This window comes from Tursiops truncatus, chromosome 1 (assembly GCF_011762595.2).
Source record: "Tursiops truncatus isolate mTurTru1 chromosome 1, mTurTru1.mat.Y, whole genome shotgun sequence".
Taxonomy (NCBI): Eukaryota; Metazoa; Chordata; class Mammalia; order Artiodactyla; family Delphinidae; genus Tursiops; species Tursiops truncatus.
This window is the reverse complement of record NC_047034.1, coordinates 18,314,546-18,331,467: the sequence shown is the minus strand read 5'-3', so window position 1 is coordinate 18,331,467 and position 16,922 is coordinate 18,314,546.

Genomic DNA, 16,922 nt, shown 5'->3' with positions numbered 1-16,922 from the left:
AATCTCATGAGGAGAGACTAACTAGTTAATAGTGAATGTGCCATTTAAAACTTACTAAGTGCCCTGGAGGATAGATCATCCTTCCGTGAGCAGATGTAACAAAGTATCTGACCTAGATGAGAGGTCAGGAAGGTCCTCCCTGAGGAAAAAGCATTTGCAATGTGTTTCTAAGATGAAGCGGATCTTGCTTGACATCACTAGCCATCCGGGAAATGCAAATCAAAACCACAATGAGATAAAGGCAAGAAATAAATGCAAATCAAAACCACAATGATAAAGGCAAGAAGTAACAAGTGTTGGGAGGATGTAGAGAAAAGGGAACCCTCGTGCACTGTTGGTGGGAATGTAAATTGGTGCAGCCACTACAGAAAAGAGTATGGAGGTGCCTCAAAAAACTAAAACTAGAACTATCATATGACCCAGCAATTTCACTTCTGGGTATTTATCTGAAGAAAACAAAAACACTAACTTGAAAAGATATAGGCACCCCCATGTTCATTGCAGCATTATCTGCAAAATAGCCAAGATATGGAAGCAACCTAAGTGTCCACCCACAGATAAATGGATAAAAAAACTTGATATATACATACAATGGAAAATTATTCAGCCATAACAAAGAATGAAATCTTGCCACTTGTGGTAACATGAATGGAATTTAAGGGCATTATGCTAAGTGAAATAAGTCAGACAGAGAAAGACAAATATTATATGATATCACTTACGTGTGGGATCAAAAAAATAATACAAATGAACCTATGTACAAAACAGAAACAGACTCACAAGCACAGAAAACAAACTTATGGTTACCAAAGGGGAAGGGGAGGGGGAAAGGATAAATTAGGAGTCTGGGACTAACAGATACAAACTACTGTTACCGAATGCAAGTTTGTATGTCCCATGCACAGTGAGGCCAAACAAACCGAAACGACAGATTTTGGAGAAGAAGGTTTATTGCAGGGCCACGCAAGGAGATGGGTGGCTCGTGCCCCCAAAACCCCAAAGGGTTTTAGCAAAGCGTTTTTAAAGGCAAGGTGAGTGAGGGACATGGTTGTTGCAGACTTCTTGGGGTAAGACTCCTTTGTTCTCGCAGCTGTCCCTGTATGTCAGGTCATGATGTTCCTGTAAACCTCCAACAAGACAAATGTTATTTTCTGTTCTGCAACTTTTTATTTCTGTATGAATGGAAAAGTGTTATACCCTTAAAGGTTAGAGCCTTGAGAATGGGCTATCCTGTATATTTCAGGCTATAGGCAGCATTCTTAATTCCAAGCAAAAGCAATAGAATACAAAGGTTAAAGTGAAAGAAACAGATCTAATATGAAGTCACATTTGTTCTTCCCTATTACACTACTATACAGAAAATAGATAAGTAACAAGGATTTACTGTATAACACAGGAAACAATATTCAATATCTCATAATAACCTTAATAGAAAATAATCTGAAAAATGTATATATATATATACACACTGAATCACTTTGCTGTACACCTGAAACTGACACAATATTGTAAATCAACTATATTTTAATTTAAAAAAAACCTGTTACACTATCCAATGAAATATAATATCATAACATTTTGATATCCACAATTATTCACTTTAAAAATATGAGATAGGTCATTTTTTTAATATTTGGAAATTTAACGTTTCTTTGTTCTATTTGAATGCATATTTCTGTTCTGCTTCTCCACACATATACAAAAAAATCTATCCTAATATATTTTATGGTTAAAAGTCTTTTGTGATTAAAACTCTTTGATCACCTCATCATGCCTGTAATTAAAATATGTATATTAATAGAAAATTTAACATTTGTTTTATTTTCTATGACCTAACGTGTTAAATGTTTAAAATTTAGGGGGAGTTGCATTATCATTATAATTGTTAAACACAGTTGATGAAAACACAATTGTTGAAAACAAAGTAAATATTTTTATAAGTATTGATTACAATAAAACATAAAATTATATTGAGATGACAACTTTTAGTCAGGTGAATCGTGATCACCACAAGGACATAATTTTATTTTTTGCTAATGAGTTAAAAATAACTTAAACATTTTATAAGATGAGACAAGGATTGATTGCAACTGGAATAAATATTTAATAATATGATATTTGATAATATAGGTTTTAATGACCGATTCTGAAAAGGAAATCACGTAAAAGTTTTATCTATGCAGTTTAGTTAATGTACCCTGAAAAAGCTTCCTGTTACCTTTACAGGAATTAATGTCACTCCCCTATATTGTTGTTGAGAGATGACTTGCTTTCCAGCTATAAAGGAGTAAGCAGTACTCCTTTGAAAATAGCTGGAAAACGTTTACATTTAAATGCCTTAAGAAATCTATTTTAAGTATTCAATATTTCTTATCAATGCTTTACTTTTACAAGACTTTACTTTTACAAGACTTTCTCTCAATAGTCAGAAAATGAAAGAGGCAAATTTATCAAGCAAAATTGTCACTTTCCCCCCCATTCCACTTTACCATATATCTGAATCTGAACTTCCCCACACACGAAGGCCACCCGCCACCTTTATCAGGAATAAGAGTAAAACCAAGAAAGACAGCATCTTAGAGGTTCATGGCACCTTCGTTACCCGTCAAAGGAAGCCCTCCTTTGGCTTGGCACTGGGAAGTTTTTACATTCCAGGGCAATGTGCCCATAGTAAGATTTAAAGTGTGTGAGGACTATAGAGAGCTATTGTGAACACAGGTCTGTTCTCTAGGAAAGAATATCTCAATGAGGAGGGTTGAAGATCTGGAAATTGATTTCCTTAAAACTATGCACTGTATACCTTAAAAAAATTTTTTTTGCACATCCCAGTGGTGCACATATTCCATTTTGAAGACCACTAAATAAAAGAATTTGGTTTTGCAATAAGTCAGATATTGATCCTTATCTCAGCTCTGACAGTACTACCTGTGTGACCTTTAGGGAGGTTGTTTAGTCTCCCTGAGTCTCAGTTTTCTTGTGGGTAAAAGGGTGCTAACGGACACATATCAAAGTTATGACACAAAAGATAATACATGTAAAGCAACTAATGTATTACCTAGCACACAATGGTGGACCCTGAATAGTTTTTATCATTATCGTCATTTTGATTTTGGTACAGAAGTTGCTATTATTATTCCCCTGCAGATGGCATCAGATTAGAAGAATACAATAGGCACTGGAAGAGGACCCATAACAAAACTGAGTATTTTGCTAAAGGCCACAATGACTTAAGATTTCACTGATTGATGGTGAAGAGGAATTAGCGACTGGAATTGGAATCTGTTGTATAAACATTTGTTATAATTTTTAGTACAGAGAGTGGTTTAGTCATTCTCCGTAAGCCTGTTGAAGTCTTTTTAAATCCCTTGTTTAAAAACCCCTTTAAGATTCAACTTCATTATTATAATCAAGGTTCTGGTGCTAATGGATCATGCAGTCGGGTGGATAGAAACCTTTACCAAAAAATGTCCTTAATAAGATACAGACCACAGCTCATTCTTTTAACCTATGAGTTTTGGAGGCAGTAGACTCAGGTTTAGGTTTAAGGACCTTCCTAAATTGCCATTTTTACCAACCAGAATGCTCGAGTCATTCAACTTTTTCCCAGTTTGTAAAAAGGGTATAATAACACTAACTTTTCAGAGTTAGTAAAGAAGAGGTATGTAAAACACCTAACAAAATACCTGATACGTGGTAGGTGCGCAAAAGTCAGTATTCTTAAAGAACACAAAAAGAGAGACCACAGCAAATTATTACATAAGGCAGAATGTTAAATACTACGAAAGGCAATCAAGGGGCTGTGATAGTTCAAAGAAAAGAGGATGACTTTTTTTAAAATTGAAATACAGTTGATGTACAATATTATATAAGTTACAGGTGTACCATATAGTGATTCACAATTTTTAAGGGTTATACTCCATTTACAGTTATTATAAAATATTGGCTACACTCCCCATGCTGTACAATATATCCTTGTAGCTTATTTTATACCTAATAGTTTGCACCTCTTATTCCCCTATCCGTATATTGCCCCTATCCCCTTCCCTCTCGCAACTGGTAACCACTAGTTTGTTCTCTATACCTGTGAGTCTGCTTCTTTTTTTGTTATATTCACTAGTTTGTTGTACTTTTTAGATTCCACGTATAAGTGATAGCATACAGTATCTGTCTTTGCCTGACTTATTTCATTTAGCATAATGCCCTCCAAGTCCATCCATGTTGTGCAAATGGTAAAATTTCATTCTTTTTTATGGCTGAGTAGTATTCCATTGTATATATATATACCACATAGAAGGAAAACTTTTAATTCTGGAAAGAGGTGATGGAGAAAGGCTGCCTGGAAGAGATAGCACTTGAGATTGCCCTCAAAGGACTGGTTGGATTTAGACAAGTGAGATGGGAAGAAGGGACATTCAGGGAAAAGGGGGTGGGATGAGAGAAAGGCAGAGGTGGGAGATTCTAGGAATAGGTTCAAGGAATGAATACTGAATGTGTATAGGGAGATACTATTGAGAGATGCAGTTACTGCCTTGTCTGTTTATATCCCCCCCCCCCCAATGGTAAAATTGAAAAAGAAGTTTGCAGATCCTCGAAGGCTGGACTGAGGAGCTGCAGATGGGAGAGTGGAACCAGAACGGACTCAGAGATCTCAGGGAGTACCTGGGTTGGACCATGTAAGGATACATTAGAGAATACTGTTGAGGGAATGTTCTTGGGCCAGCATTTCTCAAACCGTCTTTTGGATGCACTGAAAACTCTTAACGTTAACACAAACATATCACAAACTAGTGCCCCGTGATCACACAAATTTGGGAAACACTGTTAACGTGTCCCTCTTTGCAGGTTACCATGTGAATGAGCATATTAAAGATGCTGAGAAATTCTGAAGCCAAGGAACTGTTTCTCTTTATTTAATCCAGCATTTTCCATACCGTTTACAGTGTAGCATGATTATTAACAGCTTGTGGAACGCGGTTCTGCAGAACCTAATTTGGGAAATGTATCTTAAGCAAGAACTAGGTAGGCATCTGACTTAGGATTTTGGCTAAGAATTTGGGGAGAAGCAGGGAGGCGGGGGGTGGAGGCAGACAAGGTTGCCAGGAGAATTGGGTATAAAGCAGGCTGATTGACCCAAGAGTCACATACATGCGCTGCATTGCAGAAAATTAATGAGCAGATAAAGGAAGTTACTCATCTTGAAACTTGGCAACAGTGAATAACACTTTCTTCTTTAAACTCCAATCCTTTTAAATTTTTTACCATACTCTTCAAATTCTGTTTGCTAGCTCTTTTAAGAGCCAGAACTCCAGATTGCTTTCTGCTTCTTTTGAAAGACGTTTCTGCAGCCTGCCCAAAAAGGGGCGTGAAATGGTTAAACGGTAAAATCCAGGATATCTGCAGCCAGAGCTCTTTTTAATTATACTGCTCCTGGCATCTCTGCCTCCTTCTCAAAAGCTGAGCCCTTTTCAGTTCATATTGGAACCACACGCATTTCTTCCCACCAAAAATCCAGAGGCTATAAAACTTGTCTCCCAACTCCCATCACTCTGCCTTTTCCTCCCTCTGCTTGGCAGCCTGTGGGAAAAAAATTGCAGGCAGCAGTTAAAAAGCATTTCGAGGGCTTCCCTGGTGGTGCAGTGGTTGAGAGTCCTCCTGCCTATGCAGGGGACCCGGTTCGTGCCCCGGTCTGGGAAGATCCCACATGCTGCGGAGCGGCTGGGCCCGTGAGCCATGGCCACTGAGCCTGCGCGTCCGGAGCCTGTGCTCCACAACGGGAGAGGCCACAACAGTGAGAGGCCCGCGTACCGCCAAAAAAAAAAAAGACGAGAAAAAAAACCAAAGAGCATTAAGGCCTTAGCATTTTCCGCTCTATTGTCTGGGAGGGTATATTGTATCACATGACTGATTTTGACTGAAAAATGGCACTGCTGTGGGATACCCACTCTCTCTCCCTGAAAAGTGGGAGTATGGATACAGAATTATAATTTTTCCATTAGCTCCTTAGAGCTGATAACAACCTTAATAAACTTTCAGTTACAGCCAGAAATATGCTTTATGGACATGAAGGCCTAAGAGGATGTCCAAGTAGAGAACAGTACCACCAACCGCCACCCAAGGATCTCCTTACACTATCACACGATGCAAATTTCATCTTAGAGAAGAAAGGTGAGATATAATGAGATAATTGTCCCAAGGACCATGACAATTCAGCGGTGTAGGTGGCAAGAAGAAAGGTCTCCCTTACAGCAAGAGAACACAGGGAAAATACATTTTCATCACAATTGAGGGGGCATTGTGAGGAGTGATTGACCACTCCTTCTCTCAATGGCTCTCACTCATTGTGGACAGAGGGAAAAAAACAACTAGGACCAGGCACACATACTCTGAATGTCCTGTGCTGATGGGAAAGAGACTCCAGATAAGCTCTGAACTATAGCCCTTGGTTTCTTTCCTTTCTGGCTCCTGTTGGAGAAATGTGAGATGCTGGCCCGCTCCACTGAAAGACGCCTTTCCTTTAGCCCTTATATAGCCATGATTCCTAAAGAAGATATGGGTATTGGAAGGAAGGCTTGCTGCCCTGGAGATACAGCAGAAGCATCTGGCAACGGAGGGGAACTTTTCTTTTTGCGGTACCCGGGCCTCTCACCGTTGTGGCCTCTCCCGTTGCGGAGCACAGGCTCTGGACGCGCAGGCTCAGCGGCCATGACTCACGGGCCCAGCCGCTCCGTGGCATGTGGGATCTTCCCGGACCGGGGCACGAACCCGTGTCCCCTGCCTCGGCAGGCGGACTGTCAACCACTGCGCCACCAGGGAAGCCCCCGAGAGGTCTGACTTATTGATGTGGAGACTGTGTTTGTGTCCCAGCTCCTATCAGCATCTACCCGTGAACTCAAAGGCGTAAAACATCTAAGCTATTTATTTCCTTCCCATCCCCCAACCCTGCAAACCTCACTCCTTACCTGCTCTTCCGCTTTGCACAGATGTAAGTGATGGCAAACCGAAATGCTTGTTGAACAAGCACCCCCAGACAAGTGTGAGCTGCCACAGAAGTTTGACGGCCAGACCTTAACTGCTGTGATCTAAGGAGCGGCAGAACCCAAGGAGGCATGTTTTAGCTCATGTTCTGCAACGTCGTGCTGTGTGTCTCAGTTCCCATTTATATTTCACTCTACGAGGCAGATTGAACATAGAAGAGCTTCTGACCCAAAGCCTCTTGGATTTGGGCCATTGCTTCCGGGACTCCACTTATATCTTTAAACACATTGCCTCAAATGAGCTAAACCTCGATCTCCTCGGTCTCTCCAAAAGGAGAAAGTAAGATTCATTTTACTTTCAAATCATCAGGGGTCACAACTTTGGTCAGAGAAGGCAGGGGAAAACGTGTAAGGTTAGATCAAGTGGTGCTCGGGCAAGATTTCTGCCGTAACTCTCTGGCCTCTGTCTTGAACTGCAGCAATAAGCACCATTAGTGCCCTTAACTATAACATGTATAAATTAGTGAACCCTGCAAACATGAAGAGTTGAGGCTTCTCACTTCCCTTCCTGAACAAAATGTGAAATTCTTCATGAAATTATCAAGGTATCACTTCAGTTCAGTGTTAATTGTAATTAATGTACTATGAAGTAAATTGGTAGATAAAATTTTCCCTTATTACTGCGGCCTTTATTAAAATAAAATGCAGTAAATGCATTGTAACCTGTCAATGGAAAGATGTCATTTGTTTTATATTGGGATTATCAATTTCCAAATGACTGGAATAGAATAACTTGTGTACAAAAAGTCTGCAGGATATAATTTGGCCTTTTTGATTATGTAAAAGCTGCTTTAGATTATCATAAAAAGTCATTGAACTGGGGTGGGTTTAAAGTGCCGTTTGGAAACTGCTCTTGATTTCAGTTTGTTCTAATACTACAAATAAAGAATAAAGGTTAAATATCTAGAAATAAAATATATCAACCCGGTTTAAAATGGCACCTACATGACAGCTCCAACCCGTTCTCTCTCGAATACCTCTAAGATGCCTGATAAATACAAAAAAAAAGAGAAAATCTCACATCACCACCTAAAACTAGTACTTACTCAGTAACTACGCAATATCTTTGTAAGGTGCAATATCGTAACTAGACTCCTTGTGGTGATGAGGTTGAAATGTACAGAAATATTGAATCACTATGTTGTGTAACAGGAACTAACATAGTGTTGTAGGTCAATTTTACTTCAAAACAAACAAACTCATAGAAAAAAAGATCAGATTTGTAAGTACCAGAAGCTGGGGGGAGGGGGAGGGAGAATTGGATGAAGGTGGTCAAAATGTACAAACTTCCAATTATAAGATAAATAAGTACTAGGGATGTCATGTACAACATGACAAGCATAGTTAACCCTGCTGTGTGTTATAGACGAAAGTTAAGAGAGTAAATCCTGAGAGCTGTTATCACAAGGGAAAAAAATTTTTTCTAATTCTTTCATTTTGTACCTATATGAGATGATCAACATTGTGACAATCACTTCATAATGTATGTAAATCAAATCATTATGCTGTATACCTTAAACCTATACAGTGCTGGCTGTCAATTATATCTCAATAAAACTGGAAGAAAAAAATTCTTAATACAAATAAAACTAGGACTCAATCCTGCTATTGCAAAAAGTCTTGGAGATGTTTTTATTAATCATAAAGCTAATGAAAGGCAATTTACAAAAACGATCAGTGGTCCATGTTTACTTTGCTGCTAAAAACATCGCCAACCTCGATCTGAAAGTAGGAAGATGCTTTATGAGTTTTCTGGGGGCTGCCTCTAGTTCGAAATGGCAGATTTGGGGCTAATGAGAAAATTAGGCAGCAAAATCCAGGGGTCGAAAGTTGGGGTGTTGGGATATGGTTGGGAAAGTCATGGGGCAGATTATCAGGATAGTAGCTGATTGGATACAGTCTACACAGTAGCTCCATTATGCAATTTACACACACAGTCAAGATCTATTAGAATCTCCACGATTTTTAGATTGTGGGCACCTGAGGACAGGGATTTTATTCCTAGTTCACTGTAACACCCCCAGCATCTAGTGGAGTATCAGGCACACAGAATATACTCCAAAAAAGTTATTCAATGGAAGAAGAAATGAAGGAAGGAAGGAAGGAAGGGAGGGAGAGAGGAGGGAGGGAGAGAGGTGGCGAGGGAGGGGAAGGAAGGAAGGTTAGAAACTTGCTTACATTCAACAGTAAGATTCCAACACCTTTTGGGAAGATATTTGGTCTAAAATGTTTTCTCATGATTAGAAATAACTTTGAAGTAAAAACCTTGCTGTGGGGAAATTGTTTTGAGAAAAACTTCTGTTATATCTACACCGTGGCATATCTAACAAGGGGTGTGGTACTAGCCACACACCCACACTGCCTGTTCTAAACTTTCCTGTATTTGAAAAATATGCCTATGTAGTTTTTCGTTTTAGAATTTTACAATCTCCCTCCCTCCCTCTTCCCCTTCGGTAATCATAAGTTTGTTTTCTATGTCTGAGTTTCTGTTTTGTAAATAAGATCATTCGTATCATTTTTTTATGCCTATGTACTTCTTAAGACCCCTGTCCTATGCCATTTTACGCTACTGGGATTCTTGGATCCAATCAAAATATATTCAGTAGGGAAGGACATTCCAACCTGATTCCTCCATGCCTATCTCCTCTTTTCAGAGATGTTCTTACAGGAATAAGCTGAAACTCCCTGGCTTCTTCCCCTACCCCCCACTCCGTCTGCAACCCAATTTCAAGGGAAGAAATTCAAGAATCCAAAAGATACCCAATCAAGCACTGTGCCACTCATCCCAGAGAGACCAGATAAAGACCTTTGCAGTGAATGTGAGGGTCTCTGTACTGAAAACGAGGCATATGAACCTCTACTGCAATACAGCCAGGGCTACTATTTCATAGGAAATAGGATCAAAATCATGTTAAAAAGGTCAATGAAAAAGTAAAATTAGTTCTCTCCATGGTGGGGTATAACTGCTCTTGGGCAATTTAAGAGGAATTAGCCGTAGTTATTTCTGCTGGAGAGAAACTGGAGTGGTGCCAATTCACTAGTGAGCCAGCCTGGTGCCCCCCATCCCCCATCCACGTTCAGCTGAAGGCTGAGTTCAGCCACTCCCTCCCTTCAGAGCCAGCAGAAGCCCACAGGGAAGATTCCACTGACTCGGATGGAAGCTTGCGGTGGCAGAGTGTGTAAGACGCAAGAGGGATTGGGGCTGGGCCTCCCCGAACCTGTGGGGAGGTACAGCGTGCCCACAGGAAGACAGGGGCCTTAAAGAGAACATTCCTCATGTGGAAAGAACACGTGGATGATTGAGGAGGAAATGAAAGATAACTAACTCAGTGAGGTTCTGCACTGCCCTCAGCTCACCCTGCCTCGTGCAGCCCCGTACATGATATAAGAGAGGCAGTTAGCTATGCACACTCAGAGCTCCTGATCCAACACTCGGTAATGCCCTGAGACATTTGGTTCAACACTTCATTCACAATTCAGCGTGTGAGTTTGGGTCTGGGGAGAAGGAAAAGGATGACACTGAAGACTTCTACTTGGTATCCCCTGAAGACTGCATACCCCTACCTGACTGAGCATCTCTCAGGTGGAAAGTGAGTTGATCGGTGAGTCTCTCTGCCTAAAGGTCAGGCAAGGTTCATGGGCAACATTTCTCCAGGGAAGAAAGGAAGGAGTATTCCCCACAAGACGGAAAGGAAACATTCCCAGAAACTCTTTTCAACAAACTCTTTTCCTGTTCACTTTACTATAAATAAGGGAGGAATGAGAGAGGGTAACTAACCCTTCTTGCATCTTAGGACTTAGTTCTTTAACTTTAGTGTTCAGGGAAAGAAGTTTGGATGGCCACATGCGGGAGATTCAAAATAGCCACAGATGCTTTCAAATTCTCACGTCAAAACGTAGCATATTTTCCCACTCCCTAAATCTGGATTGGCCTTGAGACCAGTTTGACCTATAGAAAGTGGCAGAAATGATATTCTGCCAGTTTGAGCCAAGATCTCCAGAGACTTTACAGCTTCTACTCATCCCCTCCCCAAACGGGATACCATGTGGACAAGCCCAAGGAAGCCTCCTTGAAGGTGAGAATCCACGTGGAGAGAATGGTCTCAGGCGTGCTCACACCGTGTGGAGCAGAGATGAGCCTTGTGGTTTGAAAGCATATCTTGAAATCCTTTGATGTGAGCGCGAGAAATTTAATTGCCTTCCCCCTCGAGAACGGGTTGGTCTTACTGACTCACTATTAATGAATATGATGAAGTGAAACTGTCTCTGCATGACTTCTGAAGCTAGGTTAGAAAAAAGTATACAACGTCCACTGGGCTCTCTCTCTTGCGACTCACACCTCGGGAGCTCTGAGCTCAGATATTTGAGAAGTCTGGCTACCCAGAAGCCACCATGCTGAAGAAAACACATGGAGAGGCCACATGGAAACAGAGCAAGATGCTCCAGGAGCCGCAGATGTTTGAGTCCGGTCAGCATCAACTGGCAGACACGTGAGCCCCCAGACTTCGAGCCACTCCAGGCTGCTGCCGTGTGGAGCAGAGATGAGCTGGTCCTGCCATTCTCTGCCGAAATTGCAGATCTGTAAGCAGAATAAATGTTATTTTAAGCCACTAAGTTTGGGGCTGATTCGTTAGGTAACAATAGACAACGGATAGGATCGTTGCATCTTCTCATTCTGGTCTGTCCTAACTGAGTGAGTTCTGGTTAGCAGGTATGATTCAGCCTTAGCAGCATGGATCAGTGAGGAAGAAGCAACTGAAAGCAAGAAACAAGAATGAAGAGAGATGATGGCTGGAGATACCTACTTTAGCTGCAGAGGCAGCTGCAGGGTCCAACACAGGATGTTTAAAAGCCAGGGAAAAGTGGCTTTCAAAAGTGTTTAAAAGTGAAGGGGAGAGGAGAGAGCCCAATCCAGCAAGTGTGAGTACACATTTCCAGGTAGGCAGTCAGAGACCACATACATGGTAGCCATCCACTCCTGGGACATTAACAGGGCTAGGGACATGGGGAAAACTATTCTCCATCCCAGAGGAGGGACTTTCCTTTCTATCTTATGACCCAGTTGAAGAGACCAAGTGTGGACAAAAAAAACTGTTGCCTGCCATTGTTTACCAACAATGCTGTCTGACATTCCTGTAAACAAGGAATGTTGTCCATCATCAAGCCATTGGCCACCATAGCCACCCCTGACAGTGAACCCTGAGGGGAAGTCAGGATGGAGAAAAACAGGATAGTGGCCCTAGATAGTTAAGGTGCATATCAAAGGAATACTTTCAATAAGCCCAGACTCTTGCATCTTCCCATATATAGAAAAGCACAAAAATCATTAACTTGCGATGTCTGTTTTTTGTGATTAACGGTGATCTTTTGGTGTTTGACTACATGGTATTTTGTTCTGTTCTGTTTTTTTCCAACAAAAACTCCTGTATATCCTCCCTTACCTCTTTGGGACAGTTCCTCAGAGCTATCTGAGAGGCTGCCTTCCTGGCCTATAGTCCTCAGTAAGGTCCCCAAATAAAACATAACTAGCAAATTTTAGGTTGTGCAGGTTTTTTTTTAGTCAACAAAAGTAACATACATGAAACCTTTACAGGGATAATTAAGTGCTCAGTTACTTGGACTATGTGTTCAGAAAACAGAAAGTTTCAGTGTGTTAAAAATGAAAATTACCTTCACTTAACAATATTCATATTAATTCATCTTCACCTTAGGTGCAAAGAGCTGCATTGAAAATGGGTCATAGATGCATTCTCTGGCTAGACAATAGTACCAAACTATTTCCTAGAAATGAATGAAAAGGATTTGTGAAAATAAACCACCACTCTTGAGAAAGAGAAAGGCAATACTCTGTAGTAGTTTGAACGGGACAGTGAAATTCCTCAATCAGCCCCAAATCATCATCTCCCTCCCAGCAAGGATTTTTTGAAATCCATCGTATACTCATTTTCCCCCATGGAGTATTCACTTGAGCATCCACGTCCTATTTTTTGTGTAGGTTAAACTGAACCCCTAGCCAGGACCGAATCTCGTGTTTTGATTGAGGCAGGGGATAGATGGGCCCCAGGTTAGACATTTACAGCCAGCTTCCTGTTTATACTTCAAGATAGAAATAACAACAAGAACAGAGTAAATAGCTGGACTTTGTCTCCTGTGGACCCTTTAAGATAACAGTCATGGCAGGGGCAGAGAGGAGCTAATCCCTGCTTGGGAAAACGATCAGGAGGTCATATATTTCCCACCCTTGGGGCCAGGGAGACCTTAACTGCACATGCACAGAAAGGCTCCTTGGGGGTCAAAACGGAGGGGACACCAGACCATAATAAGCTGCACTAACTCCCCCAAAGGCCCTTGCCTTGAAATCCATCTTGGCTAAAGGATGCGTGAGCACATAAGAGAGGGCCCTGAGGCAAATCAGCCATGGGGTCAAAGCAAGATGAATGGCCAGAGGAGAACAAAAACCTGGAAGACTAGCCCCTTACAAATGATTTAAACTTCCCAAAGGCGCAAAGCTCTCGGAGCTAGCCCGTGCATACGCCCGCATGTACTCTGCTTTTCTAATAAATGCTTTACTTTCCTCTCTACCTTCTGACTCCTTGTCAGAATTCTTTTTTTTTTTCAAGGCAGACAAGGACTGGGGCCCAGACTCTAGCCACTGGCCTTCATGGTCTAGTCATTAGGACTTGGCACTTTCGCTGCTGCAACCAGGGTTCAATCCCTGGTCAGAGAACTAAAGTTTCGTTTCAAGCTGTTGTTCACTGCAAGCTACTGTTCTCTGCTGTATGTCCGAAATCATGATCAGCAGGAAAAAATTAATGGAATAGAAGCCATAGATGCTGAGCATTGGTTAGCGGTTGAAGGGTAGGTTATCTTGTCTCTGTGACTATCTGACATAATCTTAGATTGTCACTGTGAGATGTTGCAGATTTTCTACCCATCTGCCAAGAAGAGTACAGAGAAAGAGAGCAATGTCAGAGAGCTGTGTTCAAAATAACTATCTGTTGCTCTTGGTAACTGAGATCTGGAGTAAGTTGAATTAGAGGAGTCTATGCTCCTTTTTGATTTTCAGATAGCTGAAACTTTAAAAAAATGGACTTAGTTTATTTTGGATTTTATGGTTCAAATATTTCTCAGAAGGTCAGTAGGCCTTGGGAAGTTTTATATCCCATATTTAGATTTCTAAAGCTATGTTTTCAATAAGAATATTTGGGATTTATCTAAAAATTGAACTTAAAAATAAGAATCGTAAGAGAAGTAGGGTTTTAACGGCAAATGCAACCATTTGCACATCCCCATTCAGGGCCATCATTGGAGATCCTCTTACTTCATGGTCATATGTCATAGAACCTTCCAGTGTCCTCTTACAATTTGCTTGTTTTTTCCGAGGTCATTTAACTTAGTGAGAAAAAGACTGATTCAGTTTATGGATAAAAAATGTCACCTGCCGTATCAGTAAACCAAGGATGTTGCAGCCAAGAAGCTCTCAGCCACAGCAGCCTCCCCAGCTGTGCACCCTGAGGGGATTCAGGATGGAGAAAAGCAGGATACTGGTCCAAGATAGTTAAGGTGCATTTCAAAGGAATGATTTCAATGATCCCAGACTCTTGCACCTTCCCCCGTACACGGAAAAGCATGCTAGATTCATTAACTTGAGATGTCTGGTTTTCTTTAATTAACAGTAATCTTTTGATGTTCCGACTAGCTGTTTTTTGTTGCAATACCCCCTCTATATCCTGCTGCTCCCTTACCTCTTCAGAGAAGTCCCTCAGAGCTATCTGAGTGGCTGTCTTCTAGGCTTAAGCCCTTGGTTTTGTCTGCCAAACAAAACATAATTCTCAACTTTTAAGTTGTGCATTTTTTTCCAGTCAACAAATTATATGAAGAACTATCAGCTAAGTAGTGAAGTGAAAGAGAGAGACTTATTCTGTGATTTTTTTTTTTTTGAGATTATGAATAGAGCTAAAAGGAGAATTTCAGACAGAGCACATTTCATTCAACATACATTTATGAAGAGCCTGCTAAGTGCCCAGCTGGGTATATAACATTGATATGCTAGAAGTAAAATCCTTGTCCTCAAGGTGCGAATAGTCTAGTAAAAAACAGTCTTGTGAACAATATACACATTAACACACACATTAACAAATGCCCCCAAGCGTGCCAGGAACCCTGATTGGGGACCAGTGCACCCTTCCTTCAGCACCTCCAACATTCCCACCTGGAAAAAAGGTGAGCAGTCTTGGGCTTTGTAACATTCCAGGCACTGCTTGGCATCTTCCAATGGATGACTCCTACTTCCTTATTTATTTATTTATTTATTTTGCGGTACGGGGGCCTTTCACCATTGTGGCCTCTCCTGTTGCGGAGCACAGGCTCCAGACACGCAGGCTCAGCGGCCACGGCTCACGGGCCCAGCAGCTCCACGGCATGTGAGATTTTCCCGGACTGGGGCACGAACCCGCGTCCCCTGCATCGGCAAGCGGACTCTCAACCACTGCGCCACCAGGGAAGCCCCTACTTACTTGAGCTGTGACAACAGTTGTGATTATTTACATTTTTTAAAGTCAGGTATGGAAGTTTTATCTACTTTCTCCTCCTGCCACCAGCCTCTCAGTCATTTCTTTTTTCTTTTTAACTTTTATTGGCGTATTTTAAATGTTGCATTAGTTTCAGGTGTACAGAAAAGTGAATCCGTTATACATATATCCACGCTTTTTTAGGTTCTTTTCCCAAATAGGCCATTAGAGAGTATTGAGTCTCAGTCATTTCAATAAGCACCTTTACCACGGAATTCAGAGAAATAAATCATTAATACAGTTGGGTCCTAAATATAAACAGAAGTGAGCCTCTGTAAAAAAAACCAAAAAAAAAAAAAAAAAAAAACAATATGCAGTAAGATCTAGAACTCCCAAACAAGCTTCGTTCATTCAAATCCCCAACAAAAGAGTGTTCTAAACATTCCTTAAATTATGGTCATACTTGCAAGATTTCTAGGTGTGACTATTGAAATATACTGATTTAATCAGGGCTAAAGATTGAATAGAAGCTAAAGCTGGAAAAAGAATGGAAACAAATCCCAGAAACAGTGTCCTCTTTATATCCGCCCTGTGAACGTTGCTTTTATTAGTTTAATTAAGCTCCTGGATTAATTCAGGTAAGCCTCTCTTGATCCATCCTTTGCTCAAGCAGGAACCCCAGCACAGGCCTAAGCTGGGTTCACTCCAGGACTCAGGCAAGTCCAGGCATGTCACAGGGACTGGCAGGGCTGGGGGGATGTTCAACAGTGATCTACCTACATGAGGGGGGGAGGGACCTTCTGGGAAAGAACTCCTTTTCAGGAAAGAGACTTTTAAGACAAACAAGTTTGATACAGGACAGAGGTTCAGAATGGGAGGGGTAAACAGACAAAACAGGTGAGATGGGGGAGGCTGGGAGGCTGAAGGAGCCCCAAACTCCTTCTGTTTGAGACTCCCGAAATATTACAACATTAAGAAACACCAATACTAGGTTATAAAAACAGGCACGTTTTACACATTTAACATTTACATGTAACCTATTCATGTTAACACCAAAATAAAAACACATTGCAAATAATTGTGCTATTCACAAAGTAACGAGAGGATTTAGAAGCACTTGTAATTCATAGCTCAGTACAGGTGGGATGATGCAGGACAGACACACAAAGACTGTATGGCGAATGTTCTTTTTTCAGTTCCAGTGGCATCTCTCTGAGATGGTATGAATGAGCTCTGGATTCATCCCCATGACTGTCCTGTGGGTGGCTGTATCTGTCCCTCAGCGTGTCCTCCGGCTCAGTCCCCACTGACCCAGCCTGAATCTTAGGCCTAGGGAGCTGCAGGGAAAGAGCAAGTGGAAGCCACAAGAGTTCCTTAT